At 42.2% G+C, this 13,459-nt stretch overlaps 1 protein-coding gene across 2 annotated transcripts in view; it reads right to left on the bottom strand.

Annotated features, from left to right (window-relative positions):
• The window catches only part of LOC140196734 (multimerin-1-like), a 68,694-nt gene that overhangs the window by 41,327 nt on the left and 13,908 nt on the right, over window positions 1-13,459 (bottom strand). The window lies entirely within an intron of this gene.

Genomic DNA, 13,459 nt, shown 5'->3' with positions numbered 1-13,459 from the left:
TCGTGGTTGAAAGGTTAATGTCTCTACTGTTGAGACATCTCCTCTGCAGGGCAGCACTGTCTCAGTACTTTAGAATGGTTTACTTGTAAAAGTGCAGTTTACTTCAACACATGATCTATTAGTTCAAAAGCCAACCGCTTTTGATTAAACCCCGAACAGCACAGTGGGAGAGGAGGTGCAGGGGACTGGTCAGAGCTGAGCTGATCTTAGGTTGAACACTTGCTACTTGCTTGCGTCGCCTTCAGGATTAAAGACATGGAGTGGGTCATCTTTCACCAGGTAGATTCATGGAGCAGAGCAGGATATGGCTGAGGAATTTCCCATGGGACTCTCATGGTCAGGTGCCTTGACAGATGAACTGAAGCCTCAATTATAACTCTCTGCAGAGGTTTAGTTCAATCTCCCCAAAGCTGTAGCAGAGCTTGGAAAACACCTAAGGAAATATCATTGGGTCATATGGCTCATAAGATGGCCATTCAGCCCATTCTGATGGTGTTAGCTCCATGGTGGTATCCACCCATAACTTATCATCTCCACCATTCCTTCCTCACTATCCTGCAAATGCATCTTCTCCACATACATAGCATTTTGAATAAGTCCATTATATGTGCTTCCAGACTTTCCCCTTTCATCCCGCTTTCATTTTTTATCCAATTACCTTTCTGCCAGTGTATCTCAGAACCTCAGGGTAGTATATGGTGACGTATATGTACTTTGATAATTAGTTTACTTCAAACTTGAACATTGAATGGTAAAGTTTCCCTTTACTTAAAAGTGAGTTCCACTTAATCATTATCATATTATTGAGTGCTAAAGTATTCATTAACCCACTTGTATAACTTCACATTGAACATGCTCATCCATAGTGGCTTTAAATTATCCTGAACCAGGATAGCAACCACCTGCCATTGAAGTGAGTCAAAAGCATGCTTAAAATGCACAGCTTATCAAAATGTGTTTATTTCTATTTATTTTGTTGTGTACATTCTGTCTATCTTATGGCAATCTAAGTTGACATAATTTATATTTGCCATCTAATTTGTATTTGCATTGTGCTGCCTCTACAAAGAGCAATCTTTTTTGATATTTATAGCCTAGGTCTGTATGCCCATGACAATAAACCTGAACTTGTATATTGAATTTGTAATTGCGTTCAAGAGCACGTAGATGTCACAGACAGATCTGGCATGGAAACAAGGGCCTTTGATCCAAGTCTATGCCAAACTTCAAGCATCGATTCACATTTGTCCTATTTTATTGTGCTCATATTCCCCTGCAACTCTACCACTCACCTTCACACCAGGGCCTATTTATAATGGTCAAGTATGATATTATTATGCAGTCCAGGCTGATTTTGCATATTAGTGAGAATCAGAGAAGAGGAAAAGGTCCTAACTGGTCCAAGATAATCTGACATGGCTGTGGAGCACAGTCCTGCAGGTGATGCAACTGCCTCACAGATCCAGTGATCTGGATTCATACTTAGTCTGCTGCTGAGAATGTGCGTATTCTTCCCATGACTACAGAGTGCTTCTGTTTCTCCTACATCCCAAAAACACGCTGGGTGGTGGGTTAATTGGCTGCCTGGTGTAGGTGGATGGGGCAGAATCAGAGGTGGGTAGTTGGGAATTGATGGGCATGTGAGGTAGAATAGGTTACAGGGAAATATGAGGAATGAGATTGTGATGAGAATCAGCATAGAAGTAATAGGACAAGTGGCCTTCTCTCATGTTGTTTGGAATATCAAAGGTATTCCTGTTGATAAAACATTCCCTAATCATCCCAGAGACATGTAATCATTACCTTCTACCCGCCTCTGCCTCCACAACAACTGGCCAGCCACAGGGCTGCCTCTTGCAGGATTCCTTCCATCTCGGAGAATTGCTTCTGAGAGGATTCCATCCGCCGTTAATTAGGCACTTGAGATACTGAATGCTGCCCAATGTGACACATTTCAAATCATAGTCTGGGGCTTCAGTCAGACTCATTTGAAGAGCTCTCTGCCCAGTTATCATCAGCATATAATCTGCAGCATCAGGAGACCTAGCACACTTGATCACTGCTATGCAACAATAAGGTATGTCCACCATTCAGTGCCTAGACTACATTTAGGGAAATCTGAATACTCCTACCTACATATAGGTAGAGGCTAAAGGGCAAGGCTCCTGAGTTATGAACAACACAGAGGAGGTCACAGGAGGCAGAGGAACAGCTACGTGATTGCTTCAGGTTGGTGGACTGGGCTGTGCTCAAGGACTCATCAGAAAATCTGAATGATACACCACAGTTGGCACAGACTTTATAAATACAGTTGTAGATGAGCATGTCGCTATAAAATTAGTCAGACTTCCCCAACCTACCTCAATGACTGTCATCCAATTGCACTTACATCCACTGTGATTAAGTGCTTTGAGAAGTTGCTGAAGAACTATAATAACAACTCTTGCCTGAGGAACAACTTGAATCCACTCCAATTTGCCTACCAGCACAACAGGTCCACAGCAGATGCCATTTCGATAGTTCTTCACTCAACCTGGCAACGTCTGGACAGTGAAAATGCATACATCAGGATCCTCTTTATTGATTACAGCTTGACATTCATCCCCTCAAACTAATCAATATGCTTCGAGGCCTTGGCCTCAATACCTCCTTCTGCAATTGGATCCTCAGTTTCCTCACTTGAAGAATCTGGTCAGTTCAGTAGCAACAACATCTCCTCCACAGTCTCTATCAGTACAGTGCACCACAAGGCTTTGTGCTTAGCCCCCTGATCTACTTGCTTTATACTTATGACTGTGAGGCAAAGCACAGCTTTCACTGCCATACTTAAGTTTGTTATAAGCTGAAGCAGCATATAGGAGGTATATTGAAAATCTGCCTGAGTCGTGCCACAGCAACAACCTCTTACTCAATGGCAGAAAGACCATGGTGCTGATTATTAACTTCAGGAGGAGGAAACCAGAGATCCATGAACCAGTCCTCATCAGGAGATCAGAGGTGGAGAGGATCAGCAACTTTAAATTCCTCTGTGTTATCATTTCAAAGGATATGCCTTGGGCACAGCATATAAACACAATTACAAAGAAAGCATGGCAGTGCCTTTACTTCCTTAGAAGTTTGTGAAGATTTTGAATGAAAATCTAAAACTCTGACAAACTTCTATAGATGTGTGAAGGGGAGTATATTGACTGGTTGCACCATGGCCTGGTATGGAAACACCAATGCCCTTGAATGGAAAATCCCACAAAAGTAGTGGATATGGCCCAGTCCATCGCAGTAAAGCCCTACCCACCATTGAGCACATCTATATAGAGCAAGTCGCAGGAAAGCAGCATCCATCATCAAGGAGCCCCACTACCCAGGCCATGCTCTCTTCTCACTGCTGCCATCAGAAAGAAGATACAGGAGCTCATGATCCACACAATTGATCAGTTATTATCCCTCAACAATCAGGCTCCTGAACCAGAGGGGATAACTTCAGTCAGTTTCACTAAACCCATGACTGAAATGTTCAACCAACCTATGGACTCACTTTCAAGGACTCTTCATCTCATGTTCTTGATATTCATTGTTTATTTATTTATATTATTTCTTTTTTTTTCCTTTTGTATTTGCATTGTTTGTTGTCTTTTGCACACTGGATATTTGTCCAACCTGTTGGGTGTGATCTTTCCTTGATTTTATTCTTCTTCTTCTTGGATTTAATGTGTATGCCACAAGAAAATGAATTTCAGGGTTGTATATGGTGACATACCTACTTCAATGATAAAGTTGCTTTGAACTTGAACATCTAAGTACCCTGGCCCCACCAACCAGCCCACGTAATATGGGAGCCATCTAAATCATAGTTCTCCCCCACTTCACACCACCACCCCACAACCCAAAGAGTTCAAGTATCAAAACCGCTCAGGGCATCCTGATAGCCAGACATCAGCCAGAGCACTTTGAATACTTGTTCACCCTGATTTCTTGCTTCAGGATGTGGTGTCAAAGTTTCACTTCAAGAGTGTCCCACTGAGCATTAGAAACAGAGCACTATTTCACCGGAGTGCAGATGCCTGCTGTACATTGATTTCAAAGCCCACATGCTACTTAATTTCCAATAGCCCTGCTACATTTGCTCGTGGACAGCAGACACACAGAGGAAGCGCCGTCACGGGTTGGGACTGCACGCCATCTAGTGACGACAAGAAGCAAAGCCGGTGGAGTGTGGAACGGGTTAGCCCCGCCCACTTCAGCCGAAGGTTGTGAACAACCTGTACAAAGCAGGAACTGAACCAAAAACTCTAAATACTCCTTCACCATCATATTGTTAACAAATGAAACCTCTTAACACAAAAACTCAGAAATATTTATAGTCAAAGCCACTTAAAATACTTTCAATTAATTAAAATATGCAAAGACTAAAATTCAGAATAAAATTGCTTAAGGATAATTTCTAGTATAGCAGAATGAACATTGCAGCACAGTACAGGTCATTTGGTCTATTATGTTGTGCCGCCTTTTAACCTATTCCAAGATCAATCTAACCCTTCCAGCCTACATATCCCTCCAGGTTTCTATCATCTATGCACCTATCTACCTAAGAGTTTCTTAAATGCCACTAATATATCTTTCTCTACCACCACCCCCAGCTGGGTGTTCCATGTCCAACTAAACTTTAATTGTTTATTTTAACCTGTGCTTTGTCTATGAACTCATGGGATGTGACCTGGCACTGATACGGCAAATCTTAGTCGACATTTCGGGCCGAATCCCTTCGTCAGGACCCTTCGTCTAGTCCTGACGAAGGGTCTCGGCCTGAAATGTTGACTGCACCTCTTCCTAGGGATGCTGCCTGGCCTGCTGCGTTCACCAGCAACTTTGATGTGTGTTGCTTGAATTTCCAGCATCTGCAGAATTCCTCGTGTTTACGGCAAATCTTTACTGCTCTTGAACTCACAGCCTGCCCAAGTCCTTTCATAATGTAATGGTGTTAATCTCATCACTGTTGATGTGGAGTTAGGTTTGGAAAATTGGCAAATTTCCACCCCTTATAGATATTAAGCCACTAAAACACCTCCCAGATTCTAACATTATTCCCCCTACCTCCACCCATCTTCCTTCCCATTCACTGGGGCTCACCTATCACCTATCAGCTTGTCATCTAGTCCTTCCCTCCCCCTGGCCCCCTACAGACTTTCTTATTCTGGCTTCTATCCCCTTCCTTTCCAGTCCTGGTGAATGGTCTCAGCCCAAAATATTGACTGTTTATCTTCCTCCATAGATGCTGCCTGCCTTGCAAAGTTCCCTCAGCTTTTTTGTGTGTGTTTTTGGAAAGGCACAATACCCCACCCAGTTCAAAAAAATGTCTGAGATAACAGTCCATCTCCTGTCTTCAACCTGAAGTAGAACCCATTTTTACACTTTCCACAGATGCTGCCCAAACTGCTGAGTGTTTCCAACATTTCTACTTTTATTTCAGATTTCTAATGTCTGTAGCTTTTTTTGTTAGTTGTTGACTGTAGCTTGCCTGCTAAACTTTGTGCTTTGCATTGCAGTGATCATAAAGAGGCAAAAGATTATACAACTTTATTGCTGTGAAAGGAAATGAAACATGGGCTGAAGTACTATGAGATGGTCAAAGGGCAATGTAAGGCACTTTCTGGTATTCTAGTGTGCATGACATCTGCCTTCACCTTCGTACAAAGTGTGGCTAAAAAGAATCAAACAGCGAAGGAGACCGTTCAAAGTCAATTATGATCATCAGAACTGGCTACCTCATGATTATGTTGTAAAGAATTCCAGAGCATGTAAAAATTATACCTGAATAATTATTTTACGTAATACATGAAGGGAGAGCTAAACACTTTTAAAAGCACTGATGTCAATGAAATCTGAGGTTCTCCTTTGTGTAGAGTGGAGATTTGAGGCATGAAGGGTAGGTGTGATGGTTGTGGGAATCAGCTGCACTCCTCTCACTTCTCTTGAGATAGTTTAGCTTTTCACATTAATATACACAAGGCTATTCTCCCTATTTGTTATAGCATCATTGCTTCAGTGGTCTTGGTCACCAGCAGAGTCCTTTTAACCCTTCCTTCATCTACTCCTGCCTCCTGTTGCTTTTCCCTCATACTGTCCTGCTGTATTGGTGTGATTAAATGATCTGTATCTGTGGGCACGTGACAAAAGTAAATTCATTTACCAAGTTACTTTCCTCGCAGCCCACACATCAGCCATGATAATGAAGCTCTCTGCTCACAACCCCGGTTACTGTTGTGTGTCTTTCAACTAACCTCCATTCCCTTCACCACCACCCATTTCCCATTATGCAATGACCTCATCATTGTTTGTAGGCTTAACAATGAACATTAGAACATAAGAAAGTTTTTGACAAGTACAGGGCATTTGGTCCAACAAATTCCTATTCACATAGTGTATTGAACTAACTATCGAGTTTAGATTTGAAAGTCTCTAAGGTACTACTCTCAACTACACAACTAGGTGGTTTCTTCCATGCATCCACAACTTGCTGTGTAAAGAAATGCTTCCTGATGTTAGTCTGAAATCTCCCTTTAACCAGTCCCCACCTGTGGCCCTGTGTCCTTGATGATGGATTAGTTTTGAAGTAGTAGCTGGCATCCACCTTATTTTGATGAATTTGGGTACTTTTAACATGTCTCCTCTCATTCTACATCTACTTAGGCTGAAAACATTTAATTCTTTCATTCCTTCTTCATAGCTCATACCTTGCAGACCTGGGATGAGTCTCGTCACCCTTCTCTGAACTCTCTCCAGTGCCTTCACATCCCTCACAAAATATGGAGACCAAAATTGTACACAGTGTTCAAGGTGTGGCCTGACAAGCGCATCATACAGCTTAAGGAGAATGTCTCTAGACTTAAGCTCCACTGAGCATATTATATAGCCCAACATTCTATGAGCCTTCCTAATCACTTCTATTATTGTCTAGATAATAGTGATGAGTCTACCAGGAACTCCAAACCCTTCTCATACAGTGAACTTTCTAACTCAAGGGCTTCCCCCCCACCCCATCGTATATTTATATCTAATATTTCTCCTCCCTAATGTAATATAATTTAATATTAGTTACCTACATTAAATTTCATCTGCCATTTATCTGCCCACATCTGGATTTTGTTTAGATCTAACTGTATTGATTCTGCTGCCTGAATGTCATCAGGCCGTCCCTCTAATTTTGAGCCATCTGCAAACTTTACTAGTTTATTTGTTATGTGCTTATTAATGTAAATGAGAAACAGCAGTGGCCCCAAGACTGATCCCTGCAGAACACCACTTTTAACATCTTCTTGGTGTGAAAATGATCATCTCACCAAAGTCCTGATGAAAGGTCTCAGCCTGAAACGTCGACTGTACCTCTTCCTAGAAATGCTGCCTGGCCTGCTGCGTTCACCAGCAACTTCGATGTGTGTTGCATCTCACCATAACTCATTGTTTTCTGTTTTTGAGCCAATTCTGCACCCATTTGCATATCTTACACTGAATTCCTACCTCCTGCAATTTGATTATTAACCTTGTGTGGGATACTTTGTCAAAAGCCTTCTGAAAGTCCAAGTAAATGATACCAACTGCACTATTGTTATCATAAATTTTAGTTGCCCCTTCATAGAAATCCAGTATATTAGTAAAACATTATTTCCCCTTTCTGAACCCATGCTGGCTTTCTGCTAACATGCCTATTCTGTTGAAAATGGAGAGAATAGTTCTTAGGACAGTTTATGATGTACCATTTGAGAGGGTTGTTTTGTCCTGATTGGTGCTGAGTATCTTGAGAGTTGGTTGAGCTACACATGTCCAGGCAAATGGAGAATATTCCATCTTACTCTTGAATTGTGGTATGTGGATGCTGGAAGAGATGTGGAATGTTAGGAGATGAGTCTCTCGTTGTAAAATACCCAGACTCTGGTGCACTCTAGTAGCAGCAGTACTTATGAGTATGTTCCAATTGAGATTGCAATCATTGGTGACCACCCCCCCCCCCCCGCCCAAATCAGGTCATTAATTATGGGAGGTTGTGATGATAATGTCATGGATAGGTGGCTAGATTCTCTCTTCTTAGAGATTATCATTGTGTGGTAATTAAATCGTGTGAATTTTACACAATACTTATCAGTGTTTGTCAGATTGTATCTGGTTCTTGCTGGCTATTGGTCTATGCAGCTTCTTCTGCAGAGGAGTTGTGAATGGAATTGAAAGTTACATAATTATCAGCTTCTCAGCTCCTGACGTTATGAATATCTGACCTTACAGTGGCAAGAGTCTCAATCCTAAACAAGCCTGCTGTTATTATCAACAAAGGATGGTCATTAAAACCAGAAGAACTGCAGGAAAGATTCACAAGGATATTACTGAGACTGGAGGGCTTGAATTGTAAGGAGACACTCAAAAGGTTGTGATATTTTTCCCTGGAGTAGAAGAGATTGAGCGTTGATCTTGTGGAGATATATAAAATCTAGAGGTGATTAGATTCGATGAATGGTCATTGATCTTCTTCCCAGGGAAGAGGGGAATTTAAACTAGAAGCTAGAGGTTTAAAGTGAGAGGGAAAAAAATGACTGGAGAGGTGTTAGTGTGCACGTGGAATGAATTGTCAGAGTAAGTGGCAGAGGCAGGTACAATTACAATAAGGGTACATGGGTAGAAAAGGTTCAGAGGGCTAGAGATCAAATGCAAGCAAATAGGTTTAGCTTAGTTGGATGGCTAGGTCAGCATGAACCAATACCATCTGAAAGCCACTGACTAGTGGTGTTCCTCAGGGGTCAGTATTGAGACCACTACTTTTCACACTGTTTATCAATGATTAGGATAATGGAATTGATGGCTTTGTGGCAAAGTTTGAGGATGATGTGAAAATAGGTGGACAGTTAGGTAGTGCAGCAGAAGCAATGTGATTGCAGCAGAACTTAGACAAATTGGAAGAATGGACAAAAAGGTGGCAAATGGAATGCAGCGTTGGGAAATGTACAAGAATGCATTTTGGTAAGAGGAACAATAGTGCGGACTATTACCTAAATGTGGAGAACGTTCAAATATCAGAGGTGCAGAGGGACTTAGGAGTCCTCGTGCAAGACTCCCAGAAGGTTAATTCACAGGATGATTCTGTGAAGGCAAATGCAATGTTGGCATTTATTTCAAGGGGAATAGAATACAAAAGCAAGGAGATAATGCTGAGGCTTTAGAAGACACTAGTCAAGCCGCACTTGGAGGATTGTCAACAGTTTTGGGCCCCTTTTCTCAGAAAGGATGTGTTGTCATTGGACAAGTTGTGCTGAAGGGCCTGTTTCAGTGTTGTATGGCTTAATGACTCTATGACTGTAAATCACTGAGTGGCTAGCTCAAAGTTCAAGGTAATTTATGATCAAAGTTCATATATGGCACCATTTACAACCCTGAGGTTCATTTTCTCTACGGGTGTTCTCAATATTTTCAGCCAGACTTTCAACCTGTCTCTTATACGCTGATTCATCACCACCTTAGATTCGGGTTACAACAGTGGTGTCATTAGCAAAGCTGAATACGGCATTGCAGCAGTGCTTAGCCACGAAGTTATAAGTGTAAAGTGAGTAGAGTAGTGGGCTAAGCACACGGCCTTATGGTACTGCTGTGCTGAAGCCGTCTGGAAGATCAGAATGGTCATCTACAGTGGTGCTAGAATGTTTGTGAACCTAGTAGAATTTTCTGTATTTCTCCATAAAAATGGCCTAAAATGTGATCAGATCTTCATATAAATTCTAAAACTAGATAAAGAGAACCCAATTAAATAAATAACATAAAAACATTATACTTGTTCATTTATTTATTGAGAAAAAAGATCGAAAAGAGCCAAAAGAGAAGGGGGAGATCTTTTGTATCTGTACTTACTCAAGAGATAAACATCATCTACAGAAGAGAGGCAAAACAGTATCAAGGTCATGGACCCTATACAGATTACAAAGGAGGCAATGTTTACCGTCTTCAGGCAAATAGTGTAGGTAAACCCCAGAGCCTGATAAGATGTTTCTTTGGACCCTGTGGCAGGCAAGTGCAGAAATTGCTGGGGCCCTAGCAGAGACACTTAAATCATTTTTAGCACCAGGAGAGGTACCAGAGGATTGGAGGATAGCTAATGTTGTTCCACTGTTTAAGAAAGGCACGAAATATAAACCAGGAAATTATAGGCCAGTGAGCCTGACATCAGTAGTGGGAAAGTTATTGGAAGGCGTTCTGAGGAACCGGATATATAAGTATTTTTAGGCATCAACAGATTAACGATAGTAAGAAGGATCTAGTACTTGGTTAGCATCGCTTTCTGTGTGGTAGGTTGTATCTAATCAATCTTATAGTTTTTTGAGGAAGTTACCAGGAAAGTTAATGAGGACAAACATGAGAAAATCCTCAGTTTCTGGAAAACTAAAGCAACACACACAAAATGCTGGAGGAAATCCGTAGGCCAGGGAGCATCTGTGGGAAATAGTAAACACTTGATGTTTTGGGCCAAGTCACTTCATCAAGACTGGAAAGAAAGGGGAGAAGTCAGAGTAAGAAGATGGGGAGAGAGGAGGGAGAAGTACAAGGTGGTAGATGACAGGAGAGACCAGTAGAGAGGGAGGAGGTGAAGTAAAGATCTGGGAAGTTAATTGGTGAAAGAGATGAAGGACGGGAGAAGGGGAAATCTGATAGGACAGGACAGAAGACTATGGTATTGGATGTTGCCTACATGGACTTTAGCAAGGCATTTGACAAGATCCTGTATGAAAAGTTGCCACTCGGCATTCAAGATAAGGTCGTAAATTAGTTTTGTGGGAGAAGCCAGAGAATGATAATAGATGGTTGTCTTTTTGACTGCTGACCTGTGACTAGTAGAGTGCTGCAGGGATCAGTGCTAGGTCTATTTGTTGTTTTCCATTTATACCAATGATTGGGATGATAATGTGATAAACTGGATCAGCAAATTTAAGGATGACACCAAGATTGGGGGTGTGGTGGACAGCAAGAAAGACTATCAGGGCTTGCAGTGGGATCTGGACCAGCTGGAAAATGGCCTGAAAAATTAAAGATGGAATTTAATACAGACAGGTGTGAGGTGTTGCACTTTGGTAAACCAACCAGGATAGGTCTTACACAGTGAATGGCAGGGCACTGAGGAGTGTGCTAGAACAAAGGACGTTGTTCCTTGGGACGTAAAAGATTGACTGGTGATTTGATAGAGGTATACAAAGTTAGGAGGGATACAGATAGGGTAAATGCAAGCAGGTTTTTTTCCACTGAGGTTGGGTGGAACCACAATTAGAGGGCATGGATTAAGGGTAAAAGGTAAAAGGTTTAAGAGAAACATGAGGGAAAACTTTGTCATTCTGAAGGTTGTAAAGTGTGGAATGAGCTGCCAGCACAGGTGGTGCATGCAAGCTCGATATCAATGTTTAGGAGAAGTTTGGATAGGTACATGAATGATAGGGGTATGGGTATGGAGGGATATGTTCCAGGTGCAGGTCGATGGGAGTAGGCAGTTTAAATGGTTCAGCATGGACCTGATGGGCCGAAAGGCCTATTTCTTCGTTATACTTTTCTCTGACTCTATGTCTCGCAGCAGGTATTGAACTCATCTGGAAGTGAAGCCCTGTTGTCATCTATGTTGCTTTATTTTAATTTATAAGAGGTGATAGCATTCAATCCCTGCCACAACTGTCAACATCCTTCATTCATTCAAGTTTGGACTGGAATTGCCACCTCACCTGTGAGATGGCATTCTAGAGATTGTACCTGGATCTTTCGTAACTTTCTTGGTCACCAGACTTGTATGTCTCTGACCTGGCCCTCAGCAGATTGTGGATCTCATGGTTCATCCAGGGCTTCTGGTTGAAGAAGATGCTAAATGATTTTGTGGGGAGACTCTCATCTATAACAATTTTTATAAGTCCGTGACAACAATCATGTATTCATTCAGATCCACAGATGAGTCCTCGATCGCAGCCTAGTCCACTAACTCAAGACAACCGTATAGCCGCTTCTCTGCCTCCCATGATCACCTCTTTATGGTTCCGATCGCTAGAGCTTTGCTCTTGAGCTCTGCTTGTATGCAGGTTGGAGAAGGACAGCCAAGTGATCAGATTTACTGAGATGTGGTCTGGGCATGGAATGATAAGCATTCCCTAACTTAGTAAAACAGTGGTCTAGTGTGTTAGGACCACTGGTGCTACAGGTTTTATGCTGATGGTAATTGGACAGGGTTTTCTTCACACAAGCTTGTTTGAACACCCAACTGTGATTTGAAATGCTTTGGGATGGACTGTTTCTTGTTTAGGGATGACATCTTGCGGTGTTTCAAGCACTTGATTATAGTTGGCTGCTGGTGGTATGTAAACAGCAATCAGGATTATGGAGGAAATCCCCCTAGGTAAATAGAATGGATAGCATTGGACTTTGAGGTGTTCAAGATCAGGGGAACATGTGTTCGATAAATCCGTCACAATGAAGTACTGAGAGTTTGTCATGAAACTCACACCTCCACCTTCTGCTTTTTCCAAATCAGCAGGTCGGTTCATCCTGTGAATCAAGAAGCCCGCAAATCTGATCACCATATCTGGTATGTCGGGAGTAAGCCATGTCTTGATTACACATAGACAATAGACAATAGGTGCAGGAGTAGGCCATTCAACCCTTCGAGCCAGCACCGCCATTCACTGTGATTATGGCTGATCATCCACAATCAGTACTCTTTTCCTACCTTCTCCCCATATCCCTTGACTCTGCTTTTTTTAAGAGCTCTATCTAACTCTTTCTCGAAAGAATCCAGAGAATTGGCCTCCACTGCCTTCTGAGGCAGAGCATTCCACAGAACCACAACTCTCTGTGTGAAAAAGTTTTTCCTCAACTCCGTTCTAAATGGTCTACCCCTTATTCTTAAACTGTGGTCTCTGGTTCCGGGCTCCCCCAACATCGTGAACATGTTTCCTGCCTCTAGCGTGTCCAATCCCTTAATAATCTTATATGTTTCAATCAGATCCCCTCTCATCCTTCTAAATTCCAGTGTATCCAAGCCCAGTTGCTCCAATCTTTCAACATATGACAGTCCCACCATCCCGGGAATTAACCTCGTGAACCTACGCTGCACTCCCTCAATAGCCAGAATGTCCTTCCTCAAATTTGGAGACCAAAACTGTACACAATACTCCAGGTGTGGTCTCACCAGGGCCCTGTACAACTGCAGAAGGACCTCTTTGCTCCTATATTCAACTCCCCTTGTTATGCAGGCCAACATGCCATTAACTTTCTTCACTGCCTGCTGTACCTGCATGCTTACCTTCAGTGACTGATGAACAAGGACACCTAGATCTCGTTGTACTTCCCCTTTTCCTAACTTGACACCATTCAGATAGTAGTCTGCCTTCCCGTTCTTGCCACCAATGTGGATAGCCTCACATTTATCCACATTAAACGGCATCTGCCATGCATCTGCGCA

This window comes from Mobula birostris, chromosome 4 (genome assembly GCF_030028105.1).
Source record: "Mobula birostris isolate sMobBir1 chromosome 4, sMobBir1.hap1, whole genome shotgun sequence".
Lineage (NCBI taxonomy): Eukaryota > Metazoa > Chordata > Chondrichthyes > Myliobatiformes > Myliobatidae > Mobula > Mobula birostris.
Note: the sequence above shows the minus strand (reverse complement) of the source record. Positions and strands in the feature narration are given on the sequence as shown.